A 26,921-nucleotide genomic window follows, 5' to 3' on the forward strand; every position below is an offset into this window, starting at 1 on the left:
GCACACATGTACACTTCAACGGATCTTTTATCTATAATGTAGTCCCCTACAACTTACAGCCAGGCGTTTCAACACCTTGCTTGGACTGAGTAGCCTACCAAAACTACCTGCGACAAAATTTCACCATTCAGATCCTCTCTCACAGTATCTTTCAACAAACTATAGACCGCTTTAGCATGGTTGGTTGCACATATTTCACAATACATCTCATAGGCCGCGATCTTTAGTACACACAAAGCGTAGTGAGTTATTTGTTGAATACTGTCCTTGCAGAATGTGGGAATATTTTTTCCCAAGTCTGTCATCGAGTTAAAAAAAAAAAGGAAAAAGAAGGAGAGAGAGAAAAAAAATTGTCACGAGTTTAATCGTGTTGTGAAGCAGTTCAGTGTTGTTTGATTGTTGGATAAACATTACACTTCTCAAGAGATGGTTCACGTTGAGTAAGGACAGAGGTCTTCAGTTTTGTTTAATCTACAGTTTTACAAAAGGAACGTTTACTGTTGTCCACAGCATGTGTAAATATTCGTGAGTAAGTGGGGAGCACACTGTTGAGATATCAGGTGTACAGAGATCGAGGAAGGATCTCTTCGGTTATCGTCTTGTCTGTCCACACAGTTACTGGAGTGTGAGCATTATGGAAATATTCAAATAATTTTCTTGGATAATGTGGTAAGAATCTTTAATTTTTTCTTTAAATATACTTTATATATATATATATATATATATATATATATAGTGTGTGTTTGGGTTTTTAAAAACTTTTCTTACCTGTGTTACTTATTTGATACAGTTACTTTCTTTTAAAGAATTTTATTCATTACAGGTATTCTAGAATTTGTTATGGGTTTTTTTTTATATATAGTCTTCTACCAATAAGATCAGTGGTTTTCAATGTTCACTCATCATGAGTAAGAATCCACTAGCCCTACTTAATATATGGTATAGACTCGTAATACAAAGCTCACTATAATGGCTAAATGTTAAGAACCATGGGAGTTTTTATCATTTAACTTATCTGTCTGTAGTTTTAGGGGGGTGTTTTTTTTCAGTGTGGTTAATGTTATTTCATGTGGCGTCATTCGTCTCAGCTGATATATGTTACCTCACTAAAAGGAATACATGCAACGTTACATATTACATGACGTCAAGCACTGCCGTTGATTATGGAATAATGTAATGCACAGACGAGACCAATTAACGGCACATTACTGTCTATGGGACGTGTGCTAGACGGTTTTTCTAGCATGGCTTTCTGGCACCTTTCTACTGGTTGATTGAACTAGAAATTATAATTATGTAGGTAGATTTAAATTTTGTTTAGCCATATGGTAAGAAGTTTTGAAGGGTTTTGTCTCACGTTTACAAAACATTAAAAAGTTTGTTTTGTTTAACGACACCACTAGGGCACATTGATTTATTAATCATCGGTTATTGGATGTCAAACATTTGGTAATTTTGACATATATTCTTAGAGAGGAAACTCGCTACATTTTTCCATTAGTAGCTAGGGATTTTTTATGTACTGGTACACCATTACACAGACAGGATAGCACATACCACGGCCTTTGATATACCAGTCGTGGTGCACTGGCTGGAATGAGAAATAATCCAAATAAGTCAATCGACAGGAATCAATCATAGATTGACCATGCACAAGCAAGTGCTTTACCACTGGGCAACATCTCTCCCCACCTTTATGAAGTAAAAAGGTGAGATTTAGGTATAACCTTTCCAATTGTGATGTCATTAACTTTTGCATTATGAACTGTAAGTAATGGAACTTGATTTATATATGTAGCTGCACCTATGGATGGCATTTAAAAAATGAAAACAAAAATTAATAAAAAATTTAATTAATTAGGTAAAATGTTTAGACTTTTGTTCTCTTTTTTTCTCTTTTTTTAAACATGGTATTGAGATAAACATTTATGATGCCATGTTTTGGGGTTTTTTTTGGACAATTAAAATGTTTTAAACTTCTTCTTTTTTTTTTTAAACAATGTAATGAGATAAACATTTATGATGCAATTATCAGCAATATCAAATAAGTTTTTGATGGGTGATATATTTAATTCTTGTTTAAAGTTTAATTTACTGTATTATACTTAGTTTTGCCTGGTTATTTTTATGGGGAAAAAAAAATGGATCTCTAATTTTTCGTATTTTCATCACACTTCTAGTAATAAATAATAACACAAAATAATATCCAGTTTTATAAAAATGTTTTTATAATTCTTTCATTTTTTAAATAATTTTTGGAAATTTTAAATGACATTTTGGACCATATAATAAGAATATATGAATTTTAAAATTTGTATTTATATGTTGATAGCTTTGAGAGCTTATGAACTATTCTCTTAATATACATCTTATAAATAAACATGTTTAAATGTTATAGTCACTACTGCTCTGGACTGGACTAATTGTTTAACGTGCACATTCAGAACAAGCTGTTGTAGTACACGCCTGTCCTGGGCACAGGTACCAGCCTCAGCCAGTTTCTCTGTCAAGGACAGGACACTACTGCTCAAACAGTATAACCATATATTATGCCCACCAGCTATTAGATATGTGGTAGATGAGTTTTCCATACATAATTTTCTTTATAGTTGTTGTGGCTTGTTACGGCTCTGATCATAATCTTCGGAAAAACCTTTTAAGAATATAAACATTACTTCACTGGGTATATATTGATACAAAATGTCTGTAATTGAAATATACAGCATTTAGTTACCAACCTAGGTGGGATGCAGTCCAGTGGTAAAGCACTCTCTTGATGTGCAATGGGTCTGGGATCTATCCCCGTCAGGTGGGCTCATTGAGCTTTTCTTGTTCCAGCCAGTGCATCATGAATGGTATATCAAAGGCTGTGGTATGTGTTATACTGTCTGTGGGATGGTGCATATAAAAGATCCCTTACTACTAATGGAAAATATAGCAAGTTTCCTCTCAAAGACTTATATGTCAAAATTACCAAATGTTTGACATCCTATAGCCAATGATAAATAAATCAATGTGCTTTAGTGGTATCGTTAAACAAAAAACCACACCCCCTGCCAAATAATGATTAACAAAATAATGAATAGATATTATATACTGTTTTCTTGTAACAAAATATAATATTGTTTAACTGGGTATGCAGTTGATGGTAATAGTCTGCGCCAAACTCGACTACATTCAATTACCCACCTTTGATGTATAGAAGATGAATAGATATTAAATACAACTTACTTTGAGGATAAATTAATTAACTCATACATGTACCTCAATGCTTGAATACAGATTCTGAATGGTGTTTGTTTTTTCGTTTCTGAATAAAGCAACCAGTTTGTAATCACAGAATGTGGAAACAGTTGGTTTAGTATACTGATATTCAGTCTTGTCTGGCGATCTTACTCATTGCAGTTAGTTCACATTTAGTGCAGTTAGTTTGTTGGTAAGAAAGGAAGGAAATGTTTTATTTAACGACGCACTCAGCACATTTTATTTACGGTAATATGGTGTCGGTAGTTTGTTCGTAAAGTCATGGGATGGGTGGGATTTAGCTCAGTCGGTTGAGTGCTCGCTTGAGGTGCTTGTGTCACAGGATCGAACCACCTCGGTGGATCCATTCAACTGATTTATTTTTTTCTCGTTCCAACGAGTGCATCACAACTGGTCAAAGACTGTGGTATGTGCTTTCCTGTGTCTGTGGAAAAGTACATATAAAAGATCACTTGCTGCATTAGGAAAAATGTAGCGGGTTTCCTTTGATGACTATGAGTCAGAATTACCAAATGTTTGACATCCAATAGCCGATGATTAATTAATCAATGTGCTCTTTAAATCATGGGATTGAACCTACACAGTGTGGACTTTACCACTTTGGACCTATAGTGACACACAAGCTATAGGATTAGGGTTAGTTTTAGTTTTACACTTGAAATAAGCATTCTGGAGAACCTAGGGTTGGGATTTAGCTCAGATGGTTGAGCGTTCATCTGAAGTGCTTGCATCGCAGGATCAATCCATTAAACTAATTGTGTTTTTCCTTGTTCCAACCAGTGCACCGTGTAAAAATGTAGCGGGTTCCTCCGATGACTTTGAATAAAAATGATCACATGTTTGACGTCCAATACCCGGCGATTACTTAATCAATGTGCTCTAGTGGTGTCAGTAACCAAAATAAACTTGCTGGAGAACCTTGTATTTATGGATATAATGTGTGGCAAAATATATTTCCAGACAGATTTAACATTATGTGACTAATTCACATTTAACATAGCAGTTAGCAGTTGATTTCAGTAGTGTTAATTTCAGTGAACATATTTCCATTCAAATTCAACATACTGTGATACACAGACACACACAGACACACACACACATACACACACTCACAGAGACACACACAGACACACACACACACACACACACACACACACACACACACACATATACACACTGACACAAACAGACACAGACATACACACACAGACAGACACACATATAGACACACATATAGACACACACAGACACACACACACACACACGCACATAGAGAGACACACACACACAGACACATACACACACAGATAGACACACACAGACACATACACACACATACACATATAAACACAAACACACACACACACATACAAACACACACAGACACACACACATACGCACACACAAACACACAGACATACACACAGACACACACACACATACACAGACATGCACACACACACACACACACATACACACACACACACACACACACATATTTATGTAATCAAGATACATTAGTGCATTATTGTGTATTTTAAAATCCTAAAGTTTAATCATGATAATATTAATTGTTTTTCAAACACACTTCCTGCTTTCAGATGTGTTTACCAGCAGACATAAGCGGGTTGCTATGTTAATGCGTTATATTACATTTTATTTGCTATGTATACACCTGTCTGTTAGCTGTTCATGCTTCGTCAGCGTTTTATAAAAACCAAATCAAACAGAGACGAGGGTTTATGTTTGTCTCGACAGATTAGCACAAAGATTGAGGATTTATTTAATCTTGTTCAATGCCTATAGACTTGTGTTTAATTATTTTCCGTTGTATTGATGTTTCATATTGTTGTCTGGGTTTAGTTTATTATGTTTGGGCAGATTAGCTGAAAGAAAGAAAGAAATGTTTTATTTAACGACGCACTCAACACATTTTATTTACGGTTATATGGCGTCAGACATATGGTTAAGGACCACACAGATTTTGAGAGGAAACCCGCTGTCACCACTACATGGGCTACTCTTCCGATTAGCAGCAAGGGATCTTTTATTTGCGCTTCCCACAGGCAGGATAGCACAAACCATGGCCTTTGTTGAACCAGTTATGGATCTCTGGTCGGTGCAAGTGGTTTACACCTACCCATTGAGCCTTGCGGAGCACTCACTCAGGGTTTGGAGTCGGTATCTGGATTAAAAGTCCCATGCCTCGACTGGGATCCGAACCCAGTACCTACCAGCCTGTAGACCGATGGCCTGCCACGACGCCACCGAGGCCGGTTAGATTAGCTGAAAGTTTAAGGAAGAGAACAAAGAAATGTTTTACTTAAATGCCACACTCAAGAAATTTTAAAATAATAGACCCTAGTTTTTAATCACTATGTATATTTTTCACTATTAGAGTTTTTAAGCACTATGCATATTTTTCACTATTAGTGTTTTTAAACACTATGCATATTTTTATTATTAGAGTTTTTAAACACTGTATATTTTTCACTATTAGAGTTTTTAAACACTATGCATATTTTTCACTATGAGAGTTATTAAGCACTATGTATATTTTTCATTAGAGATTTTAAACACTATGTATATTTTTCACTATTAGAGTTTTTAAACACTATCCATGTTTTTCACTATTAAAGTCATTTTTGATGAATTCACACACACACACACACACACACACACACACACACACACACACACACACACACACAGTTATAAAACAGTATTACATGGTCATCTGGACATAAACAACCAAAAAACCATTTTATATTGTAATTTAAACCCAAAATACGATCTAGTGAATCATTGCTCTGTGCAGTGTAATTTTTTTCGATCTATTGAAAAGTGTATTCACCTTTTCACACATTGGGTAATCCTACGATTTCGTTATAAACCACAAACTAGAAGGTCTTTGAACTTCTACACCAACTGGAGGTAGCCTAAAGTGAAATATAGAAAAGTAGCTTAAGATTTTTTTTCTGGCATTAGAGAGAGCTTGTTGTTGTGTACTTTTTAATTGGTTGCATAAAATTGTTCAGGTTTATGTGCAAGAAAAGTATTGTATAGGAAACATGTCACATGAATATATTTAGGGGGTGGGGGGTAGGCCTGGTGCTTATAAAACTTTTAGAGTCTAGACTCAAGACTAATAGGGCTGATTTCATATGTCTAGGTTATCGGTGGGTTTTCGAAACATATGGTTTAAACCTAGGTTAAACCCTGGGTCATGTTTACTGTGCATTTCACATGTCTGGTTTTCATTAATCCTAGTTTAACACTGGGTTACAATTGTTTTGCTTGTTTAAACCTGCCCTTGAGGTGGTTTTTCGCTGGGTTTGCTCAAAGTAACTTTTCTTCATGGATAATTTCGACAGAAAAATTGTGTTTTACGTCAGTATTGCAGAGCCATGAAATGTGAACGTATTTTAGAGATCATTTGAAGCCACTACAGAAACTGTGGCGTAGCTGGGGGGGGGGGGGGAAGGGGGCCAAAATTAGGGGTGATCAGTGGCGTACTCAATATCATTGTTTACTTGGCTGCCAGGTGCCCCCCCCCCCCCCCCCCCAATACAAACTCCTGCCTACGCCACTGTACAGAAACGAATACAGGGTGGGGGTAGGGGGTTCGAACCCCCTGCCCCTTTAGACAAGATGCCATTTTGCCTGGGTTTTTTTAGCATGACTGTATAATTAGATCCACCCCTTCACCATGTTTGTGGCAAATGAACAACAAAGCGCCTGAGATATATAGAGGATAATAAACGAGATACCAGTTATTATCAAAATTATATCCCAAATCAAATCATTTTTAGTTGTCGCGAGCTTTAGCGAGTGACAAATGAAAAGTATTTCACTCGGGACATCTATTGATAATAACTCATACTGAGTTTGCTATTCTATTTATTACCCCAGCTATGTTTTCTTTAAACGCCTTTATTGTAGGCGCACATGCACGTACATGTAGGCTATAGAAACAATGTAAACCACTTTACACACTGTTCTGGGTATTGCTATAACTTTGCATTTTAATCACGTTCACAGATAATTTTCAAAAACAAAAGTTATTGTTATTCTGGTAAAAATATAAATAATGATTTGCGTTAAAATGACATTTTGTTAGAAATTTAATATTAAAACAGTTGTGAACGCAAACTCATTAAAGTACATGATGTCATGTTGTGTGTTTGCCAAATCGCGATGATGTTATATTTAGTACCGACAAAGTCATTGGTTTGTAAGCGTCAAAACATCCAGTAATATTGTATGTCACAACACTGCATAATATTTCTCATTGAGAAAATACGGAAAATATTTTCCCTGTTATGAGTGGTTACTGGGGATAATAAATGTAGTTATTTATTAAATTAGTAAAAATAAACATTTTCTTCATGGTATATGAACTGCACGAAAACAGGAAGTACTACATCTAGTAATGAAAGTTGATCGGTTGCCACCGGTATCAAAGCAATAAACGTCTATCATAGACTGCAGTCTTATAAAGACATACGTTCGTGTTTGTCTCGTCTTAATAAAGGGGGAACAAGGCAGTACAGGCCCACAGTTTTGAAAATTTGACCATACGTTATCTCGGTGCCCTCAAGCATACGCGTCCCATCTTTTGTTTTTTAATATTATGTTAGAATTAAAGGGAAATGCCAATAACAAATGTTTATTCATATTTGCATTATTACCAACAGCTATGTAGGGCTCTGTAAGCATTTTTGCATTATTACCAGCAGCTATGTAGGGTTCTGTAAGCATTTGACATGGGTTATAACTAATATTGTGAGTAAAATGATGGAACTACACATGTACATGGTGAAATGTTTTCAGACCAGGTAATTTTCCCAAATATGTCCATAATTTTTGACAGAATGTGAAGGTTTGCTCCACATTTGGGGTGGGGGGGGAGGGGAAAAGGTAGCTGATCCTCCATCTCGAATATACCGGTAACGAGTTTCAACTACAAACTGATGAAGTGTAAGCTATTCCTCGCTTATGTCCCTTTCCAAATTTGCATGTAACCCATGTAAAAAGCGTGGTTTTGTAAACACGGGTAAAACACACACATGTGAAATACACCACGGGTGTATGTCTTGGTCAGGTTTTTCAGCGTTTTATGTAAACCATTGTTAAACCTAGGTTTTGATATAACTCGGTGTTTCGAAACCCAGACATATGAAATTGGCCCATAGAGTCCGAGACACTAATGTCATGGTGGGCGAGACCTAGCCCAGTGGTACAGCACTTGCTTGATGCACGGCCGTTTGGGATCGATCCCTGTCGGTGGGCCCATTGGGCTATTTCTCATTCCAGCCAGTGCACCATGACTGGTACATATATATCAAAGGCCATGGTATGTGCTATCCTGTCTGTGGGATGGTGAATATAAAAGATTCCTTGCTGCATTAGGAAAAATGTAGCAGGTTTCCTCTGATGACTACGTGTCAGAATTACCAAATGTTTGACATCCAATCTGATGATTAATAATCAATGTGCTCTAGTGGTGTTGTTAAACAAAACAAACTTTTTTCTTTTTTTTCATATTTGATTTAGTGCACCACCAGATTAGGTCATAGGGTTTAATGTGCACATTCAGAATAAGCTGTTTCAGCTTCACAAACATGATGCAGTGAAATTATTAATTATTATACCAGGCTCTAACAAATTTTCATATCTCCTAAGTTCAAGGGACATAACTGTCAAAAAATTGATAAATTGTGATTAAAGTCAACTATAACTATACATGATAAAGCTATACATAACATTTTAGTTCAATATCTTGAGGCATTGCAAAAAACAAAAGTCCAGAAAATTATATGTGGGACAAATGGACAGACACACAGGCAGGAAGACAGACAGACAGAAGGACAGAGACAAAACTTATATAGTCACCTCCATTTTCACAGGTAGGGGACTAATAAGGCATACTCTGCATATCATTAAAAATATAAAATAGTTTCAGTGACCTTTACCATGTTGCTTTGCTTGCACATGAATGCACCTGCCACATTGTATACATGATATGATAGGGGCTGTTGTTTACGGGACTGTATATGTTTACAAAGTTCCTTGACAATAAGAAACTGTACACCGGTGTATCCTCAAGCTTTCTTTGACATGGGCATGCAAGCAAAAGATATAAAACTGAGAAGATTGACACTTGTGTTTATCCGACCCAGATTCGTTAGAGCACCTGTGGATCATGACCGGTTTCCTTTTGTGTTTCTCTTCAGGTCACTTCTTCATCTTCTTGAATAAGTTTGTTTCTTTGTTTGTTTTGTTTAATGACACCACTAGAGCACAATGATCGGCTATTGGGTGTCAAACATATGGTCATTTTGACTCTGTAATAGAGAGGAAACCCACTACATTTTTCCATTAGTAGCAAGGGATCTTTTATATGCACCATCCCACAGACAGGATAGCACATACCACAGCCTTTGATATACCAGTTGTGGTGCACTAGCTGGAACGAGAAATATAGCCCAATGGGCCCACCGATGGGGTTCGATCTCAAACAGACTGTGCATCAAGTGAGTGCTTTACCACTGAGTTATGTCCCTTGCATCTTCTTGAATAAGGACAAGATAATATAATTCTCTGTACTAAGAGCTTAATAGTTTGTATTTTACAATAAAGATAATGATATACTTTATTCGTTGTCGCAGGATCAAACCCCCTCAGTGGATCAAATCAACTGATTGGGGTTTTTTAACGTTCCAACCAGTGCACCACAACTGGTCAATGGCCGTGGTATGTGCTTTCCTGTCTGTGAGAAAGTGCATATAAAAGATCCCTTGCAGCATTAGGAAAAATGTACCGGGTCAGAATTACCGAATGTTTGACATCCAATAGCGGATGATTAATTAATCAATGTGCTCCAGTGGTGTAGTTAAACAAAACAATTTTTTTCTCTTCGGTATGATGTTGCTCACTGATAAGAGATTTCACCAGAAGTGTTGTGGGACATTATGAATGTGTGGACCATCGGTTGTCTTCTTGTTTGTTTTGGGTTGGTTTTTTGTCTGCGACCCTGCCAATGCCTCATAACTGTAGGAAAGTACATATAAATATATATTACTGCTATTCAGTATATGATAGCAGCACATTTCTCTGTCTCTGTTTCTTTCTGTCTCTCTCTGTCTCTGTTTCTCTTTCTCTGTCTCTCTCTCTGTCTGTCTCTCTCTCTCTCTCTCTCTCTCTCTCTCTCTCTCTCTCTCTCTCTCTCTCTCTCTCTCTGTCTGTCTATATATCTCTCTGTCTCTCTCTCTCTCTCTCTCTCTCTCTCTCTCTCTCTCTCTCTCTCTCTCTCTCTCTCTCTCTCTCTGTATCTCTCCCTCTGTCTGTCTGTCTATCTCTCTGTATTTCTCTCTCTCTTGTCTCTCTCTGTCTATTTCTGTCTGTCTCTCTCTCTCTCTCTTTCTCTGTGTGTGTCTGTGTGTGTGTGTGTGTGTGTCTCTCTCTCTCTATGTCACTCTCTGTCCCTCTCTCTCTGTCTCTCTCTGGTTTATTAATATTGTATGTACTGAGGTTTCATAAAAAAAATCCTTCCTTTCCTTTTATTCATATATACATGTGCAGTAAATGTATATACAACCACTGTGAGGGAGAGAGATATTTTTTCATTAGTAGCAACGAAACTTTTATGTGCACTAAACTACAGACAGGATAGCACATACCACAGCCTTTGATTTACCAGTCATGTTGCAATGGCTAGAATGAGAAATAGCCCAATCTATCCGAGCCTGACTGCATATTAGGCAAATGCTTTACCACTGGGCAATGTCCCAGGCCTATCTTTTACAAATGCTGGCACATCTGCAGGGATTTAGGAAGTGGTATCTAAACTGGTGAGGAAAGGAAAATTTATCTCTTTGCACACACGCCTTAAATGGTATATAAAAAAAATATGGTATGTGCTGTCCTGTCTGGAAAAGTGACTAAAAGATTCCTTACTGCTTTTCAGTAGGAGTGGCCTGTGAGGCAGAACAGTTTGTTTAAAGTTTTTCTGTTTAACAACACCACTAGAGCACATCAAGGTGGTAAGGTATATTCCTTTCTTGAAAAGGTGGGTGACGTATAGGAGCAAATGACTCATATTGATGTTATTTATTTACACTGACACCCCCCCCCCCCCCCCCCCCCATCTCATCAATTTCCTTGTGGGTTGTCTACATGTAAAATATAGTCCCAAGTTGTTGGGTTTTAAAAAAACACAAAAAAACAAATTAATACAAAAACACCGACGATCCATTAAATTTATTGCCATTCTCATAGCAGGTTGGGGAAATAAAACCGTAGGTTGCCATTACAACAGTAATATTTCAAATTTCATTACGTCAAGTCATGAAATTTATCACAAAAGCTGTAAACGCCAATTTCTGTGCAGGCTGTTCACCGAAATGAAAAATGTCATCAGTTTTTACAATGTATGACAGCTTAGTGGTAAAGTACTCACCTACCGGGTAATGTGCAGTAGTTTATAGGATCAATCCCCATCAGAGGACCCACATGGTTACTTCTCATTCCAAACAATGTTTCATGACAATTTTTATAAAATGTTGTGGTATATGCTGTCCTGGTCTGTTGGATAGTCTTATATATAAAAAATAAATGACTCATTAATACTGGAACTGTGGGTTTAAGTGGTTTTATGTATAGTAGTTGTTAATTAAAATTAAAGTTTGTTTTGTTTAAGGACACCACTAGAGCACATTGATTTATTCATCATCGGCTATTGGATGTTTAAAAAATACAAAAATGCTCCTCCCACCGCACCCCCCCCCCACAAAAAAAACCCACACACAAAAAGTAAGTTAAAGTTTGTTTTATTTAACGACACCACTAGAGCACATTGATTTATTAATCATCGGCTATTGGATGTTTAAAAAATACAAAAATGCTCCTCCCACCCCACCCCCCCAAAAAAAAAAACCCACACACAAAAAGTAAGTTAAACTTTGTTTTATTTAACAGCATCACTAGAGCACATTGATTTATTAATAATTGGCTATTGGATGTCAAACATATGGTAATTCTGACATATAGTCTTAGAGAGGAAACCTGCTAGTTTTTCATTAGTATCAAGGGATCTATTATATGCATACTGGCCTTGGTGGCGTCGTGGCAGGCCATCGGTCTACAGGCTGGTAGGTACTGGGTTCAGATCCGAGTCGAGGCATGGGATTTTTAATCCAGATACCGACTCCAAACCCTGAGTGAGTGTTCCGCAAGGCTCAATGGGTAGGTGTAAACCACTTGCACTGACCAGTCATCCATAACTGGTTCAACAAAGGCCATGGTTTGTGCTATCCTGCCTGTGGGAAGTGCAAATAAAAGATCCCATGCTGCCATGTAGTGGCGACAGCAGGTTTCCTCTCAAAATCTGTGTGGTCCTTAACCATATGTCTGACGACATATAACCGTAAAATAAAATGTGTTGAGTGCGTCGTTAAATAAAACACTTCTTTCTATTATATGCACCAACCCACAGACAAGATAGCACATACCACCGCCTTTGATATACCAGTCATAATGCACTGGCTGGAATGAGAAATAGGCCAACGGGTTCACTGATGGCGATCAATTCCAGACCGACCATGCACCATGGGCTAAGTCACACCCACAAAAAAAACACTACATTTTTCCATTAGTAGCAAGACATCTTTTATATGTACTTTCTCACAAACAGGACAGCACATACCACAGCCTTATATATACTATTTATGAGCCAGGAGAAAACACAGTTAGAGAATGGGTCCACCGAGGTGATTTCATTCTAAGATGTAAACACCCCATGCAAGCATTCCACCAGACTGAGGTAAATCACACCCCTATACTGAATATGGCGACTGAAAAACCTGTTAGTAATGTTTTCTCTTGTGTCATCTACAACCACGCGGAAGGGCAACAGCCCACAGACACTATATCACACACAAAAGACTGTCATAAAGAGAACGCTGCAAGCTCCCACACATTTGGGTCACATGGATATACTTTGAAAATAAAACAACGATTATTCATCTCTGGATTGCCCTCAGAATGTAAGTGTGTGTAGTCGTTTATTGTCATTTTATTTTTAGTCTACAATACTACTAATTATATCAAATCATTTTTGTTAATATGAAGATTTAGCTGATATATTTGACTCAATCTTTGTTTATTTAAACTTAACAGACTCAACAGGTTGTTTTCTTGACTGAACCAGGGTACCTGGTACTTATCAGTTACCCTGCTATGTTTTAGCCATAGCTGTATTATTATAGTTGTTTATTAATAACCCATGGCTGTATTATTACAGTTGTTAATTAATAACCCATGGCTGTATTATTACAGTTGTTTATTAATAACCCATGGCTGTATTATTACAGTTGTTAATTAATAACCCATGACTGTATTATTACAGTTGTTTATTAATAACCATTGGCTGTATTATTACAGTTGTTTATTAATAACCATTGGCTGTATTATCACAGTCGTTTATTAATAACCCATGGCTGTATTATCACAGTCGTTTATTAATAACCCATGGCTGTATTATCACAGTTGTTTATTAATAACTCATGGCTGTATTATCACAGTCGTTTATTAATAACCCATGCTATTTAAAGGAAAGTGAGCAAGGGCTTAGAGTTACTTTACACAGACCTGTTCCGTACAACATTTAAAATGGTTTATTTTAGAAAGTGATTTGAGCGGAAACAACAAATGTATAGTCATGTTGCATTTTGAAAAAAAACACTGTGACAAGATTGTTAGCACTAAAAAATATTGCTATTTGGTTGCAAAGATTAGAGAATCTTTTGTGAAAAAAAGAGAGATTTCATTGAATTTGGAAATGTTTGCTTTCAAGAACAAATAACTTGTTTGGAAGGAAAACTGAAAGCAGCATCAATAGAAAGAGTATGAAAAGAATTTGGAAATATATTGGATGCTTTGTATAAATTAATACACTGATCATGTCAAAACAGCATTCTGTTTTTTTAATTGGGGAAGTGTATAAATATTGTCGATTAAGTAATTGACAAGAAATCAGCCTGGTCTTGGAATTGGGTGAAAGGACAGATATTTTATCAATTTACTTTTTCAGTACTAAATATAGTCGCGTCATGAAAAAAAGAAAGAAAGAAAAGTTTTATTTAACGACGCACTCAAACACATTTTATTTATGGTTATATGGCGTAAGGACCACACAGATATTGAGAGAGGAATACACGCTGTCGCCACTTCATGGGCTACTCTTTTCGATTAACAGCAAGGGATCTTTTATATGCACCATCCCACAGACATGATAACACATACCACGGCCTTTGATACACCAGTCATGGTGCACTGGCTGGAGCAAGAAATAGCCCAGTGGGCCAACCAACGGGGATCGATCCCAGACTGACCGCACATCAAGCGAACACTTTACTACTGGGCTACGTCCCACCCCGAGTATTTTAAAGAGTTTGATTATTGTAATAAAATGCTGTTTTAATACAATTTATTACACAGGTTTTAAACAGAATAAACAGAATTTTGGTTTCTGAAAATTATATTTGCATGATCATGAATAAAATATAGTATTACTTAGATAGTGTATACAGTTGTTTACATTGTTTCTATGTACAATAAAACTCCTCTAAACTGGACACCCCTGGGACCAAGTAAAACGTCCGGTTTTAAGAGGTATCCAGTCTAGAGAGGTTCTCTTCTGTACAGATATTTAAAAAGGGACCATTAAAAATGTCCAGTTTCAAGAGGTATCCAGTCTAGAGAGGTTCTCTTCTGCACAGATATTTAAAAAGGGACCATTAAAAATGTCCGGTTTTGAGGAAATTCCGGATTACAGAGGGTCTGGTTTTGAGAGTTTTCACTGTAAATATATACACATGTATGGCTTTTTGTGCCAGTTAAAATCACATTTATGTCCCTCGTGAAATAATTTTAAAACGCTTTGCTTGATGTGTGGTTAGTTTGAGATCGATCCCCGTTGGTGGGCCCATTGGGCTATTTCTCGTTCCATCCAGTGCACCACGACTGGTATATCAAAGGTCATAGTATGTGCCATTCTATCTGTGGTATGGTGCATTTAAAAGTTCCCTTGCTACTAATGGAAAAATGTAGCTGGTTTCCTCTCTAAGACAATATATCACAATTACCAAATGTTTGACATCCAATAGCCGATGATTAATAAATCAATGTGCTCTAGTGGTGTCATTAAACAAAACAAACTTTAACTTTTTTTAACTTACTAAAGTGAAAATATTTGTTGAACCTTCTTTAAAACAAAAAGTATACTTGAACCAAGTTGGGAACTGATTGGGTTTTTTGTTTTGTTTTTTGAGAAATTAGTTTTAAATTATTTATGGGTGTCAATTTATAACTTCAATTTTGATCATGTAAACCATTATTTCTTAGAATCTAGGTAATAAAATTAGATTTTTAAAAATATAACTATTACAAGGGTTATCTACCTCACATCATCCCCCCCCTTCCCCCCCCAAAAAACAAAACCCCAACAAAAACAAACAACAAACATCACAACAAACAAAACAAAAAAGCAGCAACCCCCCCCCCCTCCCCCCAAAAAAAAACCCAAACAACAACAACAAAGCAAACAGCAACAGACTAACAATACAATTGCTGTGTAAACTGAACCCCTTCCCACCCATAAAAGCATGGAACATGCCTCTTGTGTTTGATTAATAGGTTTCTCATAATAATTGTGGGGTTTTTTTTTAAAAGTATAGGTTGAGACCACACTTACATAAATTCAGCCTTTTACGAATGGCAAAACCTTGTATCTTTTGTGGTGTGTTGATAATTAACTCATAGTGTGTTGTCCACTTTCAATTTGTCGACCGAAGCGATACAGGTGGCCTCACATCATTTTGTCATTTAATTTCCCTTCCCAGACAAAGATTTGTGGCAGAAATCCAGCACAGGTAATAAATGTGTTATTCCAACCAGGTTGCATAGTCAATGTTAGTCATCCATGAAAAATTTATCCTTTTTTTCCCCCATGTAACATATGGCTGACAAGCAAGGTGATTAAAATTATCCGCAAGAACGATTCTTCCAGTCAGCTTAACTTAATTGTGATGTGAATTAAAATAAAAGGCTGTGGTATGTGCTATCCTGTCTGTGGGATGGTGCATATAAAAGATCCCTTGCTACAAATGAATTTTTTTTTAGCGGATTTCCTTTCTAAGACTATATGTAAAAATTACCAAATGTTTGACATCCACTAGCCGATGATTAATACATTAATGTGCTCTTGTAGTGTAGTTAAACAAAACAAACCTTTTTAAAATTGCGATGTGATTATTCTTTCTAGGTTTTCAGTTGAACTGTTATAATACTCCTGACTTTAAATGCTGCATTCCTCTGTTTTATGTATCTGTTTATGTGGGGTTTTTTAAGATAACCATCTTGGTAATGTTGTGGTTAAGCCATCAGACTTAAGGCTAGTAGGTACTGGGTTCACATCCCGGTACCAGAGCAAGTTCAACGACTCAGTTGATAGGAGTAAGACCACTGCACTCTCTTGTCTCTCACTAACAACTAACAACTAACCCACTGTCCTGGTATCTGAAGTATGCCCATGACAGCGTGCTTGAACCTTAATTGGATATAAGCACGAAAATAACTATAAATGAAATGAAATGTTTCATTTTCTCCTAATTTGGTTAAAGAAGAAGTTTGTTTTGTTTAACGACACCACTAGAACACATTGATTTATTAATCACCAGCTATTGGATGTCAAACATATGGTCATTTTAACACAGTCATAGAGTGGAAACCCACTACATTTTTCCATTAGTAGCAAGGGATCTTTTACATACACTATCCCACAGACAGGATAGCACATACCATGGCCTTTGATATATCAGTCATGGTGCACTGGCTGGAATAAGAAATAGCCCAATGGGCCCACTGATGGGGATTGATCCCAAACCAACTGTGCATCAAGCAAGTGTTTTACCACAGGGCTATGTTCCGCTTGGCTGAAGAAACATTGACACTTTTACCTTGTGATTTTAGACATAGACTGCATTTTAACTAAAATTATGATTATATACCTACTCAAGCAATGACCTGTATTAACCAGCCACCTGTCTTCAGAGGCCACCTTATTGTTAACCCAATAATCTAATATAATTTGTTTGTTTTGTTTAACGACACCACTAGAGCACATTGATTAATTAATCATCGGCTATTGGATGTCAAACATTAGGTAATTCTGACACATAGTCAGCAGAGGAAACCCGCTACATTTTTCCTAATGCAGCAAGGGATCTTTTATATGCACTTTCCCACAGACAGGAAAACACATACCACAGCCTTTGACCAGTTGTAGTGCACTGGTTGGAACGAAAGAAAAAATAATCAGTTGAATGGATCCACCAAGATGGTTCGATCCTGCGACGGAAGCACCTGAAGCAAGCACTCAACCAACTGAGTTAAATCCCACCCAAACAACAATAACAAAGGTTCTGTATTAATGTATATAAAAGATCCATTGCTGCTAACATAAAAAATGTAGCAGGTTTACTTTAAAAAAAACTACATATCAGAATTACCAAATGTTTGATATCCAATAGCTGATGATTAATTAATCAATGTGCTCTAGTGGTATTGTTAAACAAAACAAACTTTAACTTTAATGCACCCTTAATTGTCAGTTCAAGTAAAGCCATTGTAGTCCAGCCCAGACCTGTCAACCCTCCCGGATTCCGCGGGAGTCTCCCGGTATTTGATCAAATCTCCTTTCTCCTGTGCGGGAGACAGTTTCTCCTTTTAAATGACATTTTTGTAAGTATAAAAAAAAATCGATCCTCTTTTGTCAAAATAACAGAAGGGAAGTAACTCTGCCTTTTTTTCTCATTCGGCAAATGTCGACTACTTTCGGCTTCTGAGAATGTAACAGGCCGAATTGTCCCGACTGTTTAACCTTTGCCGAAGTGAAAATTGTGGGATAGCCTATTTATATTGTTAAAAAAGCACATGGAGTTTATAAAATGACATGTAATTATAATGTTTGTTGTCATCGTAATGGCTACAATGCGTGTTGCCGCTAATTCAACAGGCTGTGTATTGACATTCAGTGTTGCCATATAAAAAAAAAAACTATCCAATTTAGTTCTAATAACACCTCTGAATTGTAAAATGTCTTCCCACTGGATTACATAATGCAACTATGACGAATCTGAACTGCCAGACTCCGAGTTGACAGCGATACACACGATGCATGTTAAAATCACATGTCACAGCAAGACAACGAAAAGACCAATTAGCTGTATAAACATACTTGTGTCAGTTAATTTTGTATGTTTGTGCAGTAAAATGTTGGTTATAAGGGTACACTTCAAGAAATTATTTTTGTACAATTAAAAAATGTTGTGTTTGACATTGACATAAAGTTACTCACGGAAATGGGTATAATTCCGGTATATTTTACACGATGTCCGTAATGAGGTTTTACTTATGATTAATGAAAATACAATGTTTATTGCATCATTATAATGATTTTAAATAAGTACCACGCCACCGTTCCTCATTATAGTAAAAACTGAATATTAATTTATAAGATTTATATAAATTTGTCTTTGGTACTTAGGTACACTAACCACAAATGATAATGTAACGCAACCTGTAAGGCTGTAAGTGTAATACCGTAAATGTACTAATTAAATTTTGTATTTCTTGTTCATGTTCTTAACATTTTTGGATAATTTTTTTTTTTTTTTTTTAAATATGTATTAAATCATAATAATATTTAAACTTTAAAAAAAAAAAAAAAAAAAAAAATTAATATTTTTTTTTTTTTTTTTAATGCCAAGATCTAAGGTTAAGAAGTATATATGACATTATAAAGTATTCATATAACTTATTGTAATAATGTTTTTTTTTAAATCTTGCGATTTTGGGTTAAATTGTGTGAATTTAAAAATCTCCTGCTTTTTGACAAAATCTCCTGCTTTTTCAACACACACCTCCTGCTTTCTCTTGTCTAAAGGTTGACAGGTCTGGTCCAGCCCTGTGTACATTTATCTCGACAAGATTTGTTTAGTTTTTTCGCCTTAAAGAGCAGTGAATCATATATAACAGTTTATGAGGTAGAAATGTCAGCCTGAAAGGTAAGTTTTCAGTATTGCATGTCAGATATATTGGGTGCATATACAAAAGATCAACATAAAGATTGTAATCAGTTTATATTGTGCCAGGCTGTACCACTTACTGTACTTTCAAAATGGCAGAAAATGCAAGTCCTTTGTAAACATTTTACGAAAGTGCCAGAGGGAAAAGAAAGGAATGTTAAAAGTTGATTGACACTAAAACAAAGAAATCACTAGTTCTTTGTGTCTGACTCGTACAGGAATTGTGATACATTTTCTATAATATTTATACATATCGGAGGAAAAACCTGTTGCCATGTAAGTTATGTTTTCTTGCCACAAATATGACAGATATATCCTTAAGTGTTTTATATATATATATATATATATATATATATATAGTTAAAGTTTGTTTTGTCTAACAACATCACTAGAGCACATTGATTTATTAAGCATCGGCTATTGGGTGTAAAACATTTGGTAATTCATGATAGAATGAGGAAAGGACAAAGAAATATTAATTTCATGGACAGATCCTGTGATGTGGGATATTGGTAGAACCCCATGACAGAATGAAATCCTGTTCTGATTGTAGATTTGTATGTAGATTACAAACCTGTATTCCGAGACTAAACCCTATGCATGATTATAGGTTTCAAAATAAATTTTTAGTCTCAAATTTAAGTCGAGTATTTAAACTTATTTGGTCACATGCGTCTGAGAAGTAACGGCGATGGAGTCGAGTTTTAGTCTATTTTTAGAAGGTATTTTACCATTTCAAAGTCACAGACTCATGTTTCACTCAATTGTAACTCTATTCAAATGTGTTACAGGTTTGTAGATTAACTAACCTTAGTGTGCATTTTCTTGGGCTGAAACTAGGGTATGTCCCTTTAAGGGTATTTCTTGCAAAAACATAGTGTTATTCAAAATACATGTACCAGTTTGTTAAATTAATATCTGGCCATATGGCAATTTCTGAGTATATAATAACCTACAAATTAAGTAAATGCTTATGTTCATGGTCATTGGAAGAGTTTTGAATTAATAGCTGATGGTTTAATACGATGATATGAAATGATATGATATGTGATGTTATATACAATGTGATATGATGTATCATATATGATATGATATATGATGTGATATATAATGTGATATGATATGATAAATATGATATGATATTCAGTGTGATATATAATATATCATATATGATATGATATGACATATATATGATATGATATGATATGGTATGGTATATGATATGGTATGGTATGGTATGGTATATGATATGATATATGATATATGATATGATATGATATGATATGATATGATATGATATGATATGATATGATATGATATATGATATGATAATATTATATTATATATGATATTATATGACACATCGGTCTACAGGCTAGTAGGTACTGGGTTCGGATCCCAGTCGAGGCATGGGACTTTTAATCCAGATACCGACTCCAAACCCTGAGTGAGTGCTCTGCAAGGCTCAATGGGTAGGTGTAACCCACTTGCACCGACCAGTGATCCATAACTGGTTCAACAAAGGCCATGGTTTGTGCTATCCTGCCTGTGGGAAGTGCAAATAAAAGATCCCTTGCTGCTAATCGGAAAGAGTAGCCCATGTAGTGGCGACAGTGGGTTTCCTCTTAAAAATCTGTGTGGTCCTTAACCATATGTCTGACGCCATATAATTGTAAATAAAATGTGTTGAGTGCATCGTTAAATAAAACATTTCTTTCTTTTTCTTTCTTTCATTGGTTTGAGCGTTGATCACAGGTTCTGCTGAGTATATTTGAAAGTTTGATAGCCAGGGTGATGAAAATACATGTATTTGAGGGCCTAAATGTGTTGTGGGGGGAGAGGGGAGGGGGAGGGATTATACTGCACTGAGAAAATTTAGATTTTCAGGTGTTAAAATAGTGCATTTCCAGTCTTCTGAACAGTGTAACAGGGAAAGGGGGTGGGACATGACCCCAAGCACCCATTGATACATGGTCCATGGATCATAGTTATAAATGTGGGATGAACTGGTTGACAATTCACTTGGTGTACTGTCACAGTTAGGTCACCGTGTACATACGTGTACTGTCACAGTTAGGTCACCGTGTACATACGTGTACTGTCACAGTTAGGTCACCGTGTACATATGTGTACTTGTGACTCACTATCAGGTCAACAAGATTTCAATGTTTCTTGTACCAATATTGACCAACCAGTGTCAACACAAAATCCAACAAAGGGATAAATATCTTTTCTTGTAAATTGTTATCATCACCTCCACGTACCAAGTGCCAAGTACATGTACCACTAAGTCTAATGAAGTTGGAATGTTATACTACACTACTGGTGCCAGTGTTAACCCTTTCACCATTCATTCGGGTCAGGATCGGACTCTGAACAGAAGAAAAGGTTACAGAATCGGATTCTACCAGTGAAAAGAATATGATGATATTTTATCAAGCATTCTGTCCTGGGCACACATATCAGATAACTGTGTTGCCTGTCCAGGTCAGATGTTAGTAATTAGTTGTTAGTTGTTAGGGAGAGAGAAGTTGGGTGTATAGTGGCATTAAAATACACTGTAGGTGAGACTTGGTACCAGGGTGCGAAATTGGTCGCCGAGTTATTAGCTGTAGTGAGCAGTCAAAGTTGCCGTAATATTTTGGACCTAATCTGATTTCTATACACTATATGTACTTACCAGCCATGAGGCCAACTATGCTAATGATTCCAGTGATGATCAGATTGATGTGTGGTCGGTGTGGGATCGATCCCCGTCAGTAGGCCCATTGGGCTATTTCTCGTTCCAGCCAGTGCACACGACTGGTATATCAAAGTCCATGGTATGTGCTATCCTGTCTGTGGGATGGTGCATATAAAAGATCCTTTGCTGCTAATCAAAAATAGTAGCCCATAAAGTGGCGACAGTGGGTTTCTTCTCTCAATATCTGTGTGGTCCTTAACCATATGTCCGACGCCATATAACTGTAAATAAAATGTGTTGAGTGTGTCATTAAATAAAACATTTCCTTCCTTCCTTCCTCTCTAAATATCTGTGTGGTCCTTAACCACATGTCCGATGCCATATAAACGTAAATATAATGTGTTGAGTGCATCGTTAAATAAAACATTACCTTCCTTCCATCCAGTGATGATATATTATGTTACTTTCATGCCAAAATTCAATCAGTCTATGTGAAATAAGATTTTACTGGTCACTTTGATATTAGATCTTCAAAACACTGCTGGTTTTGCCAATCATGCAGACCTGTGCATATTGGTATTTCTCCCATATGAGCTCTGCACTAAATCATGGTTGGAGTTTGCCCGGGGATATGAACCCTGTATATCACTGAATCATGGTTGGAGTTTGCCCGGGTATATGAACCCTGTATATCACTGAATCATGGTTGGAGTTTGTCCGGGGATATGAACCCTGTATATCACTGAATCATGGTTGGAGTTTGTCCGGGGATATGAACCCTGCATGTATATCACTGAATCATGGTTGGAGTTTGTCCGGGGATATGAACCCTGCATGTATATCACTGAATCATGGTTGGAGTTTGTCCGGGGATATGAACCCTGCATGTATATCACTGAATCATGGTTGGAGTTTGTCCGGGGATATGAACCCTGTATATCACTGAATCATGGTTGGAGTTTGTCCGGGGATATGAACCCTGTATATCACTGAATCATGGTTGGAGTTTGTCCGGGGATATGAACCCTGTATATCACTGAATCATGGTTGGAGTTTGTCCGGGGATATGAACCCTGTATATCACTGAATCATGGTTGGAGTTTGTCCGGGGATATGAACCCTGTATATCACTGAATCATGGAGTTTGTCCGGGGATATGAACCCTGTATATCACTGAATCATGGTTGGAGTTTGTCCGGGGATATGAACTCTGTATATCACTGAATCATGGTTGGAGTTTGTCCGGGGATATGAACCCTGTATATCACTGAATCATGGTTGGAGTTTGTCAGGGGATATGAACTCTGTATATCACTGAATCATGGTTGGAGTTTGTCCGGGGATATGAACCCTGTATATCACTGAATCATAGTTGGAGTTTGTCCGGGGATATGAACCCTGTATATCATGGTTGGAGTTTGCCCGGGGATATGAACCCTGTATATCACTGAATCATGGTTGGAGTTTGCCCGGGGATATGAACCCTGTATATCACTGAATCATGGTTGGAGTTTGTCCGTGGATATGAACCCTGCATGTATATCACTGAATCATGGTTGGAGTTTGCCCGGGGATATGAACCCTGTATATCACTGAATATGCATATGAAGGAAGGAAATGTTTTATTTAATGAGACATTCAACACATTTTATTTGTGGTTATATGGCATCGGGCATATGATTAACTTAAGGACCACACAGATATTGAGAGAGGAAACCCGCTGTCACCACTTCTTTTCGATTAGCAGCAAAGGAACTTTTATATGCACAGACAGAATAACACATACCACGGCCTTTGATATACCAGTCGTGGTGCACTGGCTGGAACAAAAAAACAGCCCAATGGATCCACCGACGGGGATTGATCCCAGACCAAATATGCCTACGAGTCCAAAAGCCTTGCATGTGCATACCTTTAACTCCATCAAGGTTTTATAGTTATTAACCCTTTCAACTCTGAATATATACTGAACAGTATTAAAAATGCAACAGTAAATTTTTCCCTTTTGATATTGATTTTCAATAGCTAAAAAAAGTACATACATGTAGTCAGTGTCGTAGCATAACATTAGAGTACTGAAATATATATTTTTTAAAAACAAACAGTTTATTTGTTAAAAAACACACCAAACATTAGTTAATTTCAAAACAATTTAGGTTGTAAAACTAGTGCATTTTCAATGGCATACAAATGTACCTGTAGGTAAACTTTGATTTACCTTGATAAGAGGTGTTTAATGGGACAATATCACAAACTGTTAACCCCTTAATCTCTGAATTCAGCTAATGTATAGCTGTGTTGTATTTAACAGATATTTATAAAGATAAAATGAAATATTTTTATTAACACAATCATTAATTTTAAAGATGTCTCCACTAAAGAAGACAGTATACAGAGAATAAGAGTTGTTTAATGGAATTTGTTTTATTACCTGTAGAGCCTCGTGCTATAAATTTAATACCTTTTAAGGCTTTTACATCTTTTAATAATCTACTCGATTTACTTTTATTCATGTGCTCTTCACGTCAGCTGTTTATCAAGTACGGTATAACGTTTTTCAAACCATAGTTTTTACAGAGATGGATCCAGGATTCTGTAAGATGTGTGTGTGTGTGTGTGTGTGTGTGTGTGTGTGTGTGTGTGTGTGTGTGTGTGTGTGTGCAGGGCTTCTAGATTATGGTAGCCCCACTCCCATGGTTAGTGATATTCAATGTTGGGCTAGTAAATAACTACTATTGCCATGCCTGATGGCTAGTGAACTGTTTTTGGTCAAATCTTGCAGTTAAGTTTATTTTGTAAATATGAATATCATGTCCTTATATCTTTTAAGCTCTATCTCCCTCTTTGGGTGACATATCCAGTCATTATTATTATTTAGTGAATTTTTAGTGTGTGTGTGTGTGTGTGTGTGTGCATGTGCGTGTGCGTGCGTGTGTGCATGTGCATGTGTGTGTGTGTGTGTGTGCATGTGCGTGCGTGTGTGTGTGTGTGTGTGACAGTTCTGAAATTTTAGATTGCCAAGGGTAAGTTTGAATTTGTTAACACAAATGAGCCGAGCTCCCAAAGGGAGAGATCTCTAAGGAGTTCAGGGAGCATATGCTCTCCAGGAAATTTTTAAAACAAAGATGCTCAAGGAATCGTTTTAAGTGTTGTATATTGTGGAGGATGAATTAAAAAAAAATAGGTTGGGGTCATACAACCCTTGTGTCCACCCACTCCGGATCTGCCAACATTTTACCAGCTACTTATGAGTAAATAGAGACTTCAGTGTCATGTGGAAAGAAGAGAAGACATTTTACTAATTATGTGGAAATGTTTTAAAATCCAAATATTTGTTCTTGTTTTTTGGTGGGAATTGGTAGGTTTAAAAAAATATATATATAGGTTAGATTTTTTTTGTTTTGTTAGGTGTCTTTAATAAAAATGCAACAGATATCTCCTTTTTTTTATTAATCTTGTTTGCATTTTATTTAAATTCTACTCTAACAAAAGCCTTTCTGTATATATATTTTTTCAATTCTGTCTGGTGCATTGTGAATTGTGTACATTGAAATGAATGTGTGTATGTGCATACAGGTGAAAGGTAGTGTTGTTTTCTAGTTGTGCAGCAAGTGGTGCATCAATTGTATTTCGCTTGCCGTAGAGAATGACAAATAAGAGTAATTTAACTAACCTCTAGGTTACAGACATTTCAAATATACTGAATTTCACTAAAAAATCACCTCACAATATTCAGTTCTTATTGCCATTGTATGTTTGAGGTTGCTATAAAACATACAAACCCTTGTACACAGATTCTGCGTTATTTGCTGCCTGCTAGAATGCATCCAGTTAGACAAATTCAGTTAAATACATGTATAGTGTTTTTTCTTCTTGTATCCTTTTTATATAGGGGTGTGACATAGCCCAGTGGTAAAGCATTCCCTTGATGTGCGGTCACAATACCCTGACACTAATATACACGTAGGTCTGGGATCAATCCCTGTCGGTGGACCTATTGGGCTATTTCTCATTCCAGCCAGTGCTTCACAGTTGGTGTAACAAAGGACGTGGTGTGTACTATCCTGTCTGTGGGATGGTGCATATAAAAGATCCCTTGCTGCTAATCAAAAAGAGTAGCCCATGAAGTGGTGACAGTGGGTTTCCTCTCTCAATATCTGTGTGATCCTTAACCATATGTCTGACACCATATAACCGTAATTAAAATGTGTTTAGTGCATCGTTAAATGAAACATTTCCTTCCTTCCATTTATACAAATTCAGTTAAATATAGTGTTTTTTTCTTCTTGTATTCAGTTTTATATCTACAGATCTGACAGGTGTGTTTTCAATGGATCTCGGTATACATTCAGTGGTGCAGTAATAAGGATGACTAATGTAAAACGTACAAATTTGTATGCAAGAAAATAATGCTAAAAGAAGCATTTGTATTTGATTTAGAGGTGGGGCTATTTCTCGTTCCAGACAGTGCACTATAACTGGTATATTAAAGACCGTGGTATGTGCTTTCCTGTCTGTGGAAAAGTGCACATAAAGATCCCTTGCTGCATTAGAAAAAATGTAGCAGGTTTCCTCTGATGACAATGTGTCAGAATTACCAAATGTTTTACATCCAATATCTGTGTGATCCGTAACCATATGTCTGACACCATATAACCGTAATTAAAATGTGTTGAGTGCATCCAGTAGCCGACAATTAATTAATCAATGTGCTCTGGTGGTGGTGTTAAACAAAATAAACTTTTTTCCATCATATTTTTATGATGGTTAAAATATATTGGTCCAAATGTACAAAGCCTGTTTTTCATAAATACAGGTAAGTCAAA

At 36.5% G+C, this 26,921-nt stretch overlaps 1 protein-coding gene across 2 annotated transcripts in view; it reads left to right on the forward strand.

Annotated features, from left to right (window-relative positions):
• The first annotated feature begins 283 nt into the window (after positions 1 to 283).
• Positions 284 to 26,921, forward strand: part of LOC121388293 (PH domain leucine-rich repeat-containing protein phosphatase 2-like) — a 72,078-nt gene continuing 45,440 nt past the window's right edge. The window contains exon 1 of one of the 2 annotated variants that reach the window (XM_041519576.1): positions 284 to 669. The gene's annotated coding sequence lies outside the window, so the exon portion shown is untranslated. Of the gene's footprint in view, positions 670 to 13,188; positions 13,311 to 26,921 lie in introns of those variants that run through there. The other variant, XM_041519577.1, reaches the window with a different exon arrangement.

Source organism: Gigantopelta aegis, chromosome 14 (genome assembly GCF_016097555.1).
Source record: "Gigantopelta aegis isolate Gae_Host chromosome 14, Gae_host_genome, whole genome shotgun sequence".
NCBI lineage: Eukaryota > Metazoa > Mollusca > Gastropoda > Neomphalida > Peltospiridae > Gigantopelta > Gigantopelta aegis.